This window comes from Danio rerio, chromosome 5, assembly GCF_052040795.2.
Source record: "Danio rerio strain M-AB ecotype USA chromosome 5, GRCz13ab, whole genome shotgun sequence".
Lineage (NCBI taxonomy): Eukaryota > Metazoa > Chordata > Actinopteri > Cypriniformes > Danionidae > Danio > Danio rerio.
Window position 1 is genome coordinate 45,460,593 of NC_141025.1, and position 17,305 is coordinate 45,477,897.

Consider the following 17,305-nt stretch of genomic DNA (forward strand, 5'->3'; position numbering starts at 1 on the left):
TCACCTGTACCACATGTCTTTGGACTGCTGGGGAAACTGGAGTACCCAGAGGAAACCCACGCGAATGCAGGAAGAACATGCAAACTCCACACAGAAACACCAACTGAGCCGTGGCTCGAACCAGCAACCCAGTGACCTTCTTGCTGTGAGGCGACAGCACTACCTACTGCGCCACTGCTTCACCCTGTATTTTGTTTCATTTTTATTCATTATTATTTTATTTAGAGTTTTATTTTCAGTTGATTTAATCTTTGGTTTTGGCTGTAATTTGTGTTTTTCTTTCCTTTAGTGATTCTGCTGTTAACAGTTGTTCATCAATAATTCTCAATTCTCCTTCAATTAGACACCTAATTATCTCATTAACTTTATCACTGTCTGAGTGTTCAGCCCTCTGTAGTGAGGACCTTAGTGAGGATTTTGCTCTGGGATTTATGTGTTCGATAAAAAATACATACTGTGGAATTTATTTTTAACAGAAATATCTTGTAAACTGAATTTACGATTGTAAAATGTTGAAAACAGCAGATTACTGGCAACCATAGCTGCCGGTATTTTTCTGTAAATTTATTACCTCACTGAAAGGTCAATCCTGGCCTCAGCGCATTGATTATGTCTTTCGCTTTCAATATTTATATTTATATTATGTCATGGCCATATGTACGTAGAATTCTTTTTTAAGTTGTGCAGTTTTGTTAATAAATATTACAATTAAAAACAATAATGTTTGAATGTGCATTCCCTGAATTTTTTTTGTTTGATAGATTACAAGAAACACAAAAACAGTGCAACGTATCAGTATCAACAGCCAAATGGGCAGTGCATTAACAGATAGCGTGACTCGCTGCTGGTGTGGGTGTTGAGAATTTTTGGAATCTTTCTCGATCGTCTCACGCCCCACCTTCTCTCTTCTCTCTACTACTGTTAGTTTTTTTTAAAGAATATAAACTGTACATGGGTATAAAATGATGAACAGAAAGTCTTTTTTTTTGTTGTAGTTGTGTTAAAAATTGTAAATTAAAAAAATTACACACACACACGTTTAAATTAAATGATAAACTACTTTTGAACAGTTATTTTATAGTGCGATAACATTCACAATTTTACAATGTGTACTGTATTTGTGATTAAATAAATGTGAGAAGCAGAAGCTTATTTCAAAACATTTAAAAATCCTACCTACACCAAACTTTTAACTTGTAGTGTAAATGTTTATAAAATACACAAATAAACTTTACAATGACATAACATTGAACAAAACATCTTGAAACAGTTAGTATAGAAATGTTTACTGACCACCAGAAGGCGAAGTTGAGCACGGTGTCAAAAGCATCGTTCGGCACAGGCACACCCCTTACAGATGCTGGATTTTATTCATATGTGACCATGAAAGTCATTGGAACACCTGAGACTAATGATTTGGTGTGGTGTACCAAAAATATTTGGCAATATGTATTTCATTTACATGGTTACATAACTTCAATGACTTGCATGCTTAAATTCAAGGCCTCATCTTAGCCCTCCCACCTTGTTGTGGCATGATAGCTACTCCATCTTATTTAGCCACGTACTTGAGTAAAAGTAAAAATAAATAATATTTATAATTTTCATGTATGTGTATATATATATATATATATATATATATATATATATATATATATATATTTTTTTTTTTTTTTTTTTTTTTTCCAACACTTAGATTGAGAAACAACACACTGTATTACACTGTCAACTGTTGTTCAAAAATAACCACGTGTGGCTATGACAGGCCTTATTAAAAAGAGAAGCCAAGTTCTTAGTTTATTTGAAATATTCCAGGTTGGCAGTTCATTACGCTGCGGCGACCCCTGATAAATAAGGAACTAACTTGAAGGAAAATGTAATTTTATGTTATTGTTAAATATGGCTAATATAATAATTTTACATTTTTAACTGTTATTACAGTTTAAAGGGTATGGTTTAAAGTTATAATTCATGGCCTTTTAATAACTTTTAAACAGATTTGAACATTTTCAACAAGAAGATAACTTTGATTATCAAGTATTAGAAAAAACTTTTTAAATATTTGTAAGTCAGCTATTTTAGCTAGACATTTGTGGCAAATTTTATATGAGACTATTAGCCCCCCTGTTTATTTTTTTCTCCAATTTCTGTTTAACTCATCTCAAATAGCTGATTTATATTATCTTTGCCATGATGACTAATAATTTGCCATGATGAATAATATTTTACTAGATATTTTCAAGACACTTTAAACTTTACAGTTTAAAGTGACATTTAAAGGCTTAACTAGGTTAAGTAGGTTAACTGGGCAGGTTAGGATAATTAGTCAAGTTATTGTATAATGATGGTTTCTTCTGTAGACTATCGAAAAATATATAGCTTAAAAGGGCTAATAATTTTGACCTTAAAATGGTGTTTAAAAAATTAATAACTGCTTTTATTCTAGCCGAAGTAAAACAAATACGACTTTCTCAAGAAGAAACAATGTTATCAGACATACTGTAAAAAATTTCCTTGCTCTTTTAAGCATCATTTGGGAAATATTATATGCCAGGCTAATAATTCTGACTTCAACTGTATATAATAAAAAAAAAAAAACATGACAATGTGACAGAAAAGTATGTTACACTAAATGTCCCCTATCACGTATGCCTCTATGTATGTACCTAGTTTCGAAGATTTGTAACCAAAAAATATATACTTGACTTGCTGTATGGAACTGCTAAAAGCTGGTAAGATGGTGACATAATAAAGGAATGCCACTGAAAAGCAAAATAGCATTGATTAACCAGTCCTTCATGTTCTCTATTGACTTTGACTCAAAGGCGATAATAATAATAAAAACTTCCGCTTTGCAATTTCCTTATGAGAAATTATAAATAGTGCAGTCAGTTTAATTAATTAATTCCTTAACTCTTTCCCTGCCAGCACTTTTTTATGTTGCCATTCACCAACAACATTGTTTTTTATTCTGATGTAGATTACGCGTCAAAAGTTTGCAGTCATTTTTTTTTTAAGAAAAATTTTCTGTTTATCAAGACAGAATTTATAAAATGAAAAATTGTTAAATTGTAAATATTTTATAAAAATTTTAAATAACTGCTTTTTTATTGTAAATACTTTCAAATTAAATTATTACTTCAGTCATTACTGCTTTTGTTACTATTATCATTAATGATACTATTCTTAATAATAAATAAATAAATAAATAAGTTAGTTAATTAATTAATATTAGAGTGATTTCTAAAGGATCATGTGACTGAAGACTGGAGTAATGAAGCTGAAAGTTCATCATTAAAATCACTGGAATAAATGATTAAATTAAAGGATAAACTACTTTTGAACAGTTATTTTATAGTCCAATAACATTTCACAATTTTATTATTTGTACTGTATTTGTGAAGAAATAAATGCAGCCCTGGTGAGCAGGATATAATTATTTTAAAACATTGAAAAATCCTACTGATCATAAACTTTTGACTGGTAGTGTGTGTGTGTGTGTGTGTGTATACATATTTATATACACACACACACACACACACACACACACACACACACACACACACACACACACACACACACACACACACACACACACACACACACACACACACACACACACACACACATTACCAGTCAAAAGTTTGGGATCGAGTTATATATATAACACGAGTAGAGTCAGGATTTCGTAATTTATCAGGAATCGGGATTTCTTAATTAACCCCGAAAAAGCCAGAGCATTGCAAACATTCTGTGGTGTAAATACGTAACGTGAATATATGCATATATATATGCGGTACTCGGCTCAGTTGGTGATTCTGTGTGGAGTTTGCATGTTCTGCCTCGGGCTGCTCCGGTTTCCCCCACAGTCCAAAGACATGCGGTGAATTGGGTAGGCTTAATTGTCCGTAGTGTATGAGTGTGTGTGTGGATGTTTCCCAGAGATGGGTTGCGGCTGGAAGGGCATCCGCTGCGTAAAAACTTGCTGGATAAGTTGGTAGTTCATACCGCTGTGGTGACCCCGGATTAATAAAGGAACTAAGCCGACAAGAAAATGAATGAATGAATATATATGTGTGTGTGCGTGTGTGTGTGCATTTGCTTTTAAATAGAAAAAAATATAGTTCTACTTGAATCTAGATAGGTTTTATCAAAAAGACAAAATGTATAAAAAACTATAAATAAAAAAAAAAACTGAGAAAAATGTAACTTTTTCAAAGTAGTGCATTATGGATATCACAATTCTGTCATGCAAACCATTTTTGCCCAGTCTCTTTCCTATGATGGAGTCATGAACACTCATCTTAACTGGGGTGACCTCTTTTGTGACCTCTTGGAAGAATAGTTACTGCACTCTTGGGGTCGGCCAGCCACTCTTGGCAAAGCTCTCCGTGATCAATGCCCTAGCTCTGTTAGCTCAGAAGATGGGTGTCTACTTTAGCAAAGGTTTTGATATTTGCAATATTGAAGCTGAGCAACAGCATAAAACTAGTATGATGATGACAATCTCAGATGCTGCTTATGTGTTTAATTCAGTGTTATATGTGTTAAAGGTTTGAAAAGCATTTTCCATGACATTAATTGCAATATTGAAAGTGACTGCTGATTTTCTCAGTTTTTAAACTAAACAAATAAAATAAAATAGCTACCAAACATACAGTATGAACATCAATATTAGAACTGTTTGCAAAATAACAACATCAGTTAATATTCATTCATTAATTAATTCATTTTCTTTTCGGTTCAGTCCCTTTATTAATCTGGAATAACCACAGCGGAATAAACCGGCAACTTATCCAGCATGTTTTTACACAGCGGATGCCCTTCCAGCCACAAACCATCTCTGGGAAACATCCACACACACTCATTCATACACTAAAGACAATTTAGCCAACCCAATTCACCTGTACCGCATACCTTTGGACTGTGGGGGAAACCGGAGCACCCGGAGAAAACCCACGCAAACACAGGGAGAACATGCAAACTTCCCACAGAAATGCCAACTGAGCCGAGCCAAGGCTCGAACCAGTGACCCAGCGATCTTCTTGCTGTGAGGCGACAGCACTACCTTCTACGCCACTGCGTCAACCATGTCTACTTGGCTGGGAGTGCAGTGCACTTTTCTGCACTTCTGAATGGCTTTGCCTTTTTAAATGTTTCTGTGATGTCAAATCTGGTGCGGACTAACAAAATGTTGAAATTTTGATCCATTGCGTGTGGTAAGGACTATATGGAAATTAAAAGAAAAGGCTAACATGCATTTAATCGTCACTCACAGCATTGGATTCCATCATTGGGCCTATGGGTGGTATTTTACACAGTTGAGTGGTCTTTCTCTGCACAGGTTTTGATCTGTAACAGGTAAACCAACATGTTCATAGAGTACATCTTGTCAACTCAATCAATCTCAATCATTTGTTCTGACTGAATTTATGGTTTCTCATTAGTAGATAACAGGGTTCGTGTGGTTTACTTTACATTAAACTTTTTATCGTTTCAGGGTCCATTCTGCAGCCTTCTGCTTTTCTTATTGCTTCAAGATCTTCATTAAATGTATTTGTTAAAACCAGGATGTCATCTACAGGTAAAGTCAGACTTATTAGCCCCTGCTGAATTTCTTTTTTCTTTTTGAAATATTTCCCAAATGATGTTTAACCAAGCAAGGAAATTTACACATTATGTCTGATAAAATTTTTTCTTCTGGGGAAAGTCTTATTTGTTTTATTCCGGCTTGAATAAAAACAGTTTAAATTTTTTGAAAGCATTTTAAGGACAATATTATTAGCCCCATTAAGCTATATTTTTTTTTTCTTATAGTCTACAGAACAAACCATCGTTATACAATAACTTGTCTATTTACCGTAACCTGTCTAGTTAACCTAATTAAGCCTTTAGATGTCACTTTAAGCTGTATAGAAGTGTCTTAAAAAATATCTAGTCAAATATTATTTACTGTCATCATGGTAAAGATAAAACAAATCAGTTATTAAAACTATTTGTTTAGAAATGTGTTGAAAAAATCTGCTCTCTGTTAAACAGAAATTTGGGGTAAAAAAAATAAACATGGGGCTAATAATACTGGCTTCAAATGTAAGTAGGGCACACAAATTTAATCTACTTTGCCATGAAATGCCGCAGGTGGATTCATGAGACCAAATGAAATATGAATCCACTCATACAAACTCCACAGTCTACTGAACGCTGTCAAGTAGGGCTGCACAATTATTCGTTTATTCATTCATTTTCGTTTCGGCTAAGTCCCTTTATTAATCAATGGGTCGCCAGAGCAGATGAAACTGCCAAATTATCCAGAACATGTTTTATGCAGCGGATGCTCTACCAGCCGCAACCCAATACTGGGTAACACCCACACACACTAATTCACGTTTGTGCAACAATAAGCCATTTTATTTTAGTAGTCTGTAGAGCCCTTTAAGGTTGCAAGTTTTCTAATGTTTTCTTAAGTTTCAAGCGCACATCTGAATCGGTTTATTTCTGTTCCTCTCAAAATGACTCAATATGATTAGAAATTACAACGACTGACAATCTCTAAAAACAGAACAAATCACAAAGTTACATTTTTAATACTTTAGCTTGTTACCTGATAAGAAAAATGATATGAAAATATCATATGAAAAACCCAAAATAGCAACGGGAAACATTTTTGAGCACTTAATATAGTCTAATTTTGTTGAAAAAATGCTATTTTTGTAACAAATTTTAATGGGAATAATTTGAATCTTTATTTTAATGTATATTTGTTGGTCAGTTATCTACAAAATAAACTAAAAGAATAAATAAATTTTAGGTGAAGTGACATGCAGTATATATATATATATATATATATATATATATATATATATATATATATATATATATATATATATATATATATATATATTAACAAAGGAATTATGAAGTAAATTCAAGACCTATTATAACATGTAATATATAGTATTTCTGACTATTTTCTTTACAATTTAAGTTATTAATTATCGTATCGCAATACTACTTGGTAATGTGATACTTCAGTGGGTATGTGCAAACTAAAGAAAACGTACTTGTTTATCATTTTACTTTAAAACAGTGGTATCAAACTCACTTCCTGTAAGACCACACCTGAAACCAACACCTGCTTGGAAGTTTTGTCAGTAATGTCGAAGACCTTGATTGACTGGATCAGACGACCTTGATTGACTGCATCGGATGTTTATTTAAGGTTATAGCAAAAATTATTATCTGTGGCCCTCCAAAACATCTAGTTCGAGACTGATGCCATGGAAACCCATTTGCTTAATAAATGTGGATAGAAACTATTCACATACAAAATAAGAGAACAAAAGAATAAGAATATGTTTGAATGTTCTTAGTCTCAATGCACAATAACAGGTTACTGCGCACTGTGAAGTTTACCGTAATAATAGTTTGATGAATAATAGTAAAACATATCAGGTGACCAAGGATTAAAAATCATAATAAGGAAGAAGGATGTTGCACACAATGGCAAACTTTGATAAGTTTCTGGGTTATTATTAGACACATAAACATTCACATGTCAATTTTATTTCATTTTATTTTATAAAGTTGTAAAGTTTGTTCAGTTGTATTCTCTTTGCCATCATGTTACATAACATATCAGTTATATTTATCTGCTTCTACCACAAACCCTGTAATTAGTTATACAACCATCTACCACAAAAATGTCAAACCTGACTGTAAACAACAAGCTTTTATGATCACACCATTTCTAGGAAGACAACACAGCAGCTCAAGGAAAACTTTTGCTTTAAAGTTGACTCATACAGTGTCTCTCATGTACAGTTGAAGTCCGAATTATTATATCATTGTTATTGAATTATTATTATTATTATTATTATATTTCTTAAAGGATGTGATGTTTAACAGAGCATGGAAATCACAGTATGTCTGAAATTTTTTCTTCTGGAGAAAGTCTTATTTGTTTTATTTCGGCTAGAATAAATGCAGTTTTAAAATTTTTAAACACCATTTTAAGATCAAAATTATTAGCCCCTTTAAGCTATATTTTTTTTTCAATAATCTACAGAACAAACCACTGTTATACAATAACTTGCCTAATCACCCTAACCTGCCTAGTTAACCTAATTAACCTAGTTAAGCCTTTAAATGTCACTTTAAACTGTATAGAAGTGTCTTGAAAAATATCTGGTAAAATATTATTTACTGTCATCATGGCAAAGATAAAATAAATCAATTATTAGAAATTAGTTATTAAAACTATTATGTTTAGAAATGTGTTGAAAAAATCTGCTCTCTGTTAAACAGAAATTGGGGAAAAAATAAAAAGGGAGGCTAATAATTATGACTTCAACTGTATATATAATACACACATTTATATATTATTTTGTCACAATGCCAGTGTAGTAAAGTAACTAATTACAAATACTCAAGTTATTGTAATTGAGTAGTTTTTCTCAGAAATTGTATTTAAAAATGTGTACTTTTACTTTTCTTTGAGTACATTTTTAGGCAAGGCAAGGCAAGGCAAGTTTATTTATATAGCACATTTCATACGCAGTGGCAATTCAAAGTGCTTTACATAAACAAGAATACAAGAAACAAGTACAAGAAAAATAAAAACCAATATTAAAAACAGATAAAATGTGATTTAAAAGAATGAAAAAGAAGAGAAAAACATAAAAGTGCGATCTGTCAGACGTAGCACAGTGCTCATTCAGTAAAGGTACAGCTAAACAGATGTGTTTTTAGTCTTGATTTGAATGTGCCTAATGTTGAAGCATTTTTAGTGCAGCATCTGTACTTTTACTCTACTTTCTTTTAACCTGCAGGTACTACTTTATTTTTTGTAGTTCATGGAAATTAGAAAAATCAGTCTTTTAATTCCTGTCCAATCAAATCACACAGAGAAGGTAAATTGCATCATAATGAACTACTTCAAGACATGTGCACTTTACATATATTTACAACAAACTGTTTGGAAGCATTAAAGAGCCCATATTATGGGTTTTTGAAAATTCCCCTCCATGTAGTGTGTAACACAGCTCTAAGTGAAGTGAAGTATCCAGCTAAGGCTTAAATCTGTAAGAATACAGTGTTTAAAACGGTTGATTCATCTATAAAAGAGTCGACTCATAGTGCTTCAAACGAGTCGCCTTGATACCGATTCATTAGGTGTTTCGCCATGACGTACGAACCAAACCAAGTTATTCACGTGCACGCGCAAACCCGGGAGATTTCAAACCTGAGGCCCCGCCCTCTGATGCAGAAACCCAGACACACACACACACACACACCCACAAACACACGCACACAAACATGCCGGTCGATTGAAGTCACACTGCAGATGGACATTATCGATTCTCTACCCAGAGATGAAACCTCAGCATTATAACCAAGCAGTTGGAAACTTCTGGAAACTACAGGCTACAAAGAATACTTCATCTGCGTTTGTTAAAGGAAGGATCAGTAAAGAGTAACTTACTAATGGACGTCAGGATGAGTTTCTTCCTCCATTTCTCAAGTGTAAGTACGTGCGATTAAAGTTGCCTCGTTGACTCTAGCTTGCAAATGTATTTAGTTGTGATTTGTTACTTGTAACCGCGTGTACTGTATCAGGTTAACTGGCTATATTCTCTTATCGCATGCAAAGTCACGTTAAAAACGCGACGCGTGCTGTTTGTTTACGGAGCTCCGTGGTAGAGGTCTGCAAATTTCCGAATCAATCGCGGGAGCGGTCGGTAACAGGTTTAATTTGGGACGGGAGCGGGCTGTCTAGCAATATCGTGGATATTGCTATGCGAATGAGACAGAGCTTTGCCTGCCTGTGTGTCTGCTTGGCGCTTGTGTGTATGTGTTAGTGCGCGTGTATGAGAGAGAGAGAGAGAGAGAGAGAGAGAGAGAGAGAGCTCTGTCTGGCTGTCTCTGGACTGTTTAGCTGGGTGATTTTCGGTTATGTTCTCCCCCGCTCTTTAGCGGGATCGGGCGCGGCGGGCAGAAAACGGGCCGGTTCGGGCACCGGGACAAGAAATTCTAAATATAAGCGGGAGCGGTCGGGTTCAGGCTAAAACCTGGTGGGTGCGGGCGGAAGCGGGAGCGTTGTCGTCCAGAGGTGTGTGTGTGTTTGTGTGGCAGCTAAAATCCACGCCTACACTATGGAGCGCGTATGAACTGTGATTACTTTTATATTGCTGATTAGCTATTGGGCATTTCATTCTCTGACTGAAGGCAGTCGACCAATCGTGACAGACTGTCATCGGTCCAATCAGCGCAGATTAGCTTCGCGCTAAGGAGGGGTTTGGGAACAAATGAATCACTGGACGATTCATACGGGAGTCGCTGGGATAATTAGGTAAAAATAAATGCAGATTATAAGACCATGAAAGTGTTTTTTGACTTTGCATGCATATTAGACTGTTGTTGGAGACCCTTACAACCAAGATATGACCCTATTTCATGTATAATATGGGCTCTTTAAGTGTCCAAGAAGATGTTCAAAATCTTTACACGCATTGACCCAGAGACTGTTTAGATCAGGAATGCCCAAGGCTGTTTCTCAATTCCAAGAACGCAGAGAACGGACTTGTGAACTTTTGGAGACCGGTCTTGCCAGGTGTCCTCGGAAGAACGAACTCAGGAGACCACGAAGGCAGAGAACGCGTCCTTTGAGAAATGAGATGCAGCGTTCTTCCTGATGGTCACATGACCATCATGCATTTTAAATGGTAAATTATTTAAACATTAGATCATTCAAACAACCACTTATTGTTTTATCCCCTTTTCAAAATACATACTTTGCATAAAAACATTATCCATATACTCAACACAATATAAATAAAACTGATTTTAATATGAATTTCAGCAAACAAACACCCTTAATGTGTTTATTCCTTTATTAAGATGTCCATGGTAATGTTTACTTTCACCATTTCATTTAGGGAAACTCCTGAGGTAAATAATTTAAATCTCTGAACTTTAATAATAAATCTAGATAAAATGCTGCGCTTCCCACCTCCATTCGCAATGACTTCTGGGACTTCCAGAGCGAGTTCGGTGCTCAAGTCTGCATCGGTGCGTCCTCGATATCAAAAACACATCCGGTAAGTTTCACGCATCCTGTGTTCTTGCGGTCTTGAGTATTGGAACTGAACTTTGGCAGCTGATGATGACGTTACACAAGAACACGAGGATACAAGACCGCTGAAGAACACATATTGAGAAACAGCCACAGTCCTGGAGGGTCGATGTCCTGCAGATTTTAGCTCCAACTTGCCTCAACACACCTGCACGAATGTTATTAGAAAGCCTAGTATGAGATTGATTAGCTAGCTCAGGTGCATCTAATTGGGATTTGAACTAAACTTTGCAGGACACCGGCCCTACAGGACCGAGTATGGGCCGCCCTGGTTTAGATGCATGTGACTGATGGGAAGATGACAAATGTATGACCGAAATGGCCTTAAACACCCAGCAGGCACAAGATGTCAACATGCTGTCAGATTGAAATTGTACCCTAACGTCGTGGAGACGCTGCATTTTGTTTGGAAATGAAAATCGGGTTTACATCAGAACTCAATGTCAGCCCGATGTCAAAGTTCAACGTCCAACCTAAAACCAACCAAATATCAACGTCTAATGATGTTACAGCTTGACGTTGTGTCAACCTTTCCACTATGACATCTATCAGACGTTGAATTTTGGTTGCCATAACTGATGAATAAATGTCAGTATTTGACATCAATAGGATGTTGGTTTAAGATGTTGGCTTGACATTGGATTTTGGTCACTTTCTAAGAACCTAAAATCAACCAAATATCAACGTCATTTGAAGTCATTATTGGACATCAAAATAATGTTATCATTAGATGCTGGCTAGACATTGAATTTTGGTCACTTGACATCACAACCTAAATCTAAGCTAATATTAACGTCTTATGACACTGTGTGCCTGCTGGGCAATAACTAAATGCACTACAGAATGTTACGTTTAAACACTGTTAAACAACTTTTAACCGCATAATACTCACTGCTCACTACTCATGAGTACTTTTAAAAGGGCTTTTTTTTACTCCTACTTTGAGTAATATTTACAACAGGTACTTTTACTCAACTCATACTACATTTTTAGGCAAGTAATGGTACTTTAACTTAAGTATGCTTTTCAGTACTCTTTCCACCACTGCACAATGCTGAATCTATGATAAAAATACAAGCAGGATAGGTTTAATTAAGAAACCACACATTTAGCAAACAAGTTAACTTTTTAAAAATAAGTCATAAACGTAGGGTAGAAAAATTCCTGCCTGTTTTTCTTAAAATGCATTTCTTTTTAGCCTAAAGAAAGAAAGATTTTAACACCTTGAATGACAAGGACTTCTGGAATTAAACTAATCCTTTAATTTAAGGGTATCGTCACACATTTTTGATGACAAGCATACTTTGACCTGGTTAACAAGTGCTGACAATAAGGATGATATATAAACTGTCAGTTATAATTATAGGGTTCATTTCTACTGTGCTGACAAGAGCACAGGCATGCAAAACGCATACAGATATAGAATCAGCATTAATCACAGATTTAAAATGAGCATGTAAATTAAAGTGTCTAAAATTCCTGCATAAGAACAATTGAATATTGTTGAAGAAAATGGTTATTGAAAATTAGACTGTGAAAAGTGTGCAATTACACAAATGTAATTATTAACTCTAAACTCTCCTTTAATGAGACTTGTGAGCAGTGTGAAAAAACTTCTGTTTGAGAAAGTTAAAACATTTCAATATTGATCAAACATGAGTATTTAATTTTACCATGCTTTTCTTACATCTTTTTTATCTTTTACTTTGGTGTCATGGTTTGGGAATCATCTGTTAAGAATAAAAACACACTAAATCAAATAGTTAAGTGGTCCAGTAAGCTGACTGGGGTGTCACTACACTGTAAAAATTCATGGTTACCTTAAATTTTTAAGCTGAATCAAATTAACCCTTTGAGTCCAATGAACTTATATCATGTTAAACTGACTTAAAGCAGCTTGCATAACTTAGGTTAAAACATGAATAACTTTATTTAGTAAGCTACAATGACCTAAAAACATATGCTGTCAGAACTAATTGATCATAACATTTTTTACAGTGTAGTCCATCTGGAGGCTGTGTAGATGGGGCAGCTAAAGAAAATTACACGTTCAATTTTAAGTGACACTGCTCATCCCCTACAATCGCCTTCAGCTCCTTCCTATTGGTCATAGGTTTTTAGTATCAAGCTATAGAAACTAAACGATTCAAAAATAGTTTCATACTAGCAGCCATTAAACATTTAAATAAGGCATAAACTAAAGCAGAGTTATTTCTGTGACTTGTATATTTAGCATTTTATAGATTGTGTCAAACATTTATTTGGGGGATGTATTTTATGTATACACAGTTGAAATCAGAAATATTAGCCTCTCTTTTATTTCTTTTTTTCTTTTTTAGAAAAGAAAGACCCTATATTAATTTGGGGTGGCTACAGTGGAATGAACCGCCATCTTATCCTGCAAGTTTTTATGCAGCGGATGCCCTTCCAGCCACAAAAAAAAAAAAAAAAAATATATATATATATATATATAAATATATATATATATATATATATATATATATATATATATATATATATATATATATATATATATATATATATATATATATATATATATAGAATTCTTGGATTATAATATATAATAATATATATTTGTAAGAGAGTTTTGTATGTTTACGTTTTATGTCTTTATGTCCATTTGTAGTTTTTTGTGTGGCACTGTTATGAAATGAGGACTCTTGACTGCAAACCAAATCTACCTTCGGTATAAATATCAAAGTAACCTAACCCTAGTCTAACCTAACCTAACTATTTATAGAAACTGAACGAAAATTATTGTTTTGTTCAGGAAATGTCAGATGGAGGGGAAAAATCCTTATTGAGCAAACAGGAAGATCAGAAAGATTGATGTTTTGTTTTGTTTAGTTTTTTATTGCTTCTTTGTCAAGATTTATTCATTCATTTTCTTTTTGACTCAGTCCCTTTATCAGGGCTCACCACAACGGAATGAACCACTAACTTGCTAAATGCTTTATGCAGTGGATGCCCTTCTAGCTTCAACCCATCACTGGGAAACGCCCATACACTCTCATTCACACACATCCACTACAGAAAATTTAGCTTACTCAATTCACCTAGCGCATGTTTTTTTGGACTGTGGGGGAAACCGGAGCACCCGGAAGAAACCCACACGAACACGGGAGAACATCCAAACTCCACCCAGAAATGCCAACTGACCCACCGAGGCTCAAACCAACAACAACAACATTCTTGCTGTGAGGAGATTGTGCTACCCACTGTGCCACCTTGACGCCCTCTTTCTCAAGATTAAAAATTATTTTCATATTTTAATATTTTCTTCTTAATTTCTGTTTTCAAAGAATTTGTTTCAGAGAGCTGTGATCAAGACCATTTTGCTTAATACAAATGCACCATTAAAACTCTAAGATTGAACTACATATTCTTTATCCAAGCCATAATAGTAATAGTAATAATTAAATATAATTTAAATATATGGGTGACATGTGGCTCAGTGGTTAGCACTGTCGCCTCACAGACAAGAAGTTCACTGGTTCGAGTTCCGGCTGGGTCAATTGGCATTTCTGTGTGGAGTTTGAATGTTCTCCCTGTGTTCACATGGATTTCCTCTGAGTGCTCCAGTTTTCCCCGAAGTCCAAAGACATGCAGTAGAGGTGTATTGAATAAACTAAATTGGCTTTAGTGTATATGTGTGTATGGATGTTTTCAAGTACAGGGTTGCAGCTGGAAGGGCATATGCTGTGTAAAACACATGCTGGATAATTTGGCTGTTCATTCCACTGTGGCGACCCCTGATGAATGAATGAATTTAATTATATCTCATTACATTAAAATATATACAGTTGAAGTCAGAATTATTAGCTCCCTGAATTATTCACTCCCCTGTTTAGTTGTCACCCCAATTTCTGTTTAACAGAGAGATTTTGTCAACACATTTCTAAACATAATAGTTGTAATAACTCATCTCTAATAACTGATTTATTTTATCTTTGCCATGATAACAGTAAATAATATTTGACTAGATATTTTGAAGACACTTCTATACAGCTGAAAGCGACATTTAAAGGCTTAACTAGGTTAATTAGGGTAACTGGGCAGATTAGGGTAATTAGGCAAGTTGTTGTATAATGATGGTTTGTTATATAGACCATCAAAACAATCGAAACAATTAGCTTAAAGGGTCACCTTTAAATGTAAAAATAATAATAAAACTGCTTTTAGTCTAGTCAAATAAAACAAAAAAGACTTTCTCCAGAAGAAAAAATATAATCAGACATGCTGTGAAAATTTCCTTTCTCTTTTAAACATAATTTGGAAAATATTTAAAAAAGAAAAAAAAATCAATGGGGGGCTAATAATTCTGACATCAAATGTATGTACGTTGGTATTAGATTATTTGCTGCTTTACAGTCACAGATTTGGAACTAAATGTTGGATTACTTCATAAACTGCACTATATGACTAACCCAATAGCTTTTTATTCTTAGTTGTAGGGGCAGGGAAATGTATTTTAATTTGTTATGAAAGAAGGCTTCTATTGTAATAGGCAGTATAAATAACTCCAGGAAACCATTCTTCCTTTTTGGTAAGCTATCTATTACAAAAGTTTCCAGAGTAAACAATGCTTTTTAAGAGTCTTATCTGTGGAAATCTCACAGTATCAGGCAGATCTGTGTTGCAGCCTTTTCCTCAAAGTTTACAGAGCATTTCAAGTAAACTGTCAACGTAAGTGAGCAGACATAATGCTCAACCACACGTGAAATCAGGAAGTTAAATCTTACTTAAATCACACTTAAAGCACACATAATTCTGTTTTCATATTAAACTATTTAAATAAATGAATAAACAAACAAACAAACGAACAAATAAATAAATGCAAGAAGAAGATTTGATAACCTCTCTGATGGATGATCTCACATAATAGTTCCAAGTAGTATTACACTTTTTTTTTTACCTTGGTTATTCTTGATGAGATAAAAAAAAAAAAAAAAAAACATTTCAAACAAGCTTTTGTGTTTTGTATTTTTATAAAGGTGCAACACATAATAATGTATTTTTGTATTAAATGTTTGAGTTCAGCAATAATAAAAAATATTTCACTGAATGAAAGAATTTTTATTTTTTAACCTTCATGTATTTCATGAGTATGTATTACACTGTAATTATTATCATAGCTAAACAAAGCTAATGTTTTGTTGAGGAAATGTCAGACAAAAAAATAATTGAGCAATCATGGAAACACTGTTTTTTATTTGATTTAGTTTCGTTTTTCATTATGCGCCTTTGTCAAGATCCAAAAAATATTGGTCACTTTATTTTGATGGTCCGTTTGTTGAATCTAAGTTACATTGCATCTACATGTCAACTAATTCTCATTAGACTATAGACTGTTAGGTTGGGGTTAGGGTTAGTGTAAGTTGACATGTAACTGCAAAGTTTCTTATAGTCCGTTAAATGTCTGTTGAAGGAGCAGCATCAACAGATATTAAGCAGAGAGTCTATTAATACTCAAATGGATCATCAAAATAAAGTGTTACCTAATTAATTTAATATTTTAACATTATTATGTCTATAATATAGTATAGACTTTGATTTTATCATTTTAAATTCTGTTCTCGAGAAATTGGCTTCAGAGATCTGAGATCAAGACTATTTTACAAGCTTTGTATCTTGTTTAAATCTCTTTAGGTGGAATATAACATAAGAATTTCTGCCTCATAATGTATCATTATCTGATTAAATGAGTTTAATAATTATAAAATTAAGCAATTATAAAAATTATGTATTGAATCAAAACATTTAATTTTATTCAAGTTGTATTTTATAACATTGTTGATAAAACTCAATTGTATTTCATTGTGTGCACTGATTTTATTAGTTGGCCTTAAACAAATTAATTGGATGGAAAAAGCTGCCTCAGAAAGATGTTGTGATTAAACATATTTAAATAGTCTTGCTTTTTTGCTATAGCTATTTTGATATGAATAAGGTGACATTCATCAACAATGTGTTCAAAAACATTTACCAGAACATAGACTATAAAGGAATTTAATAAGCAAGAAAAGGATTGTTTCACCTGTTGAGATCCTATAAAACATTCCCAACAGAAATCAATTATACACAAAAAGAAAAATGTTGGCAAACTTTTAGCATAACATTCTAGTTTAAGTTACATAACACCAAACCAATAAA

The 17,305-nt window shown here is 33.8% G+C and overlaps 1 long non-coding RNA gene across 1 annotated transcript in view; it reads left to right on the forward strand.

Annotated features, from left to right (window-relative positions):
• LOC147844337 (uncharacterized) overlaps positions 1-17,305 on the forward strand; it is a 528,347-nt gene that overhangs the window by 404,737 nt on the left and 106,305 nt on the right. The gene's annotated exons all lie outside the window — the stretch shown is intronic.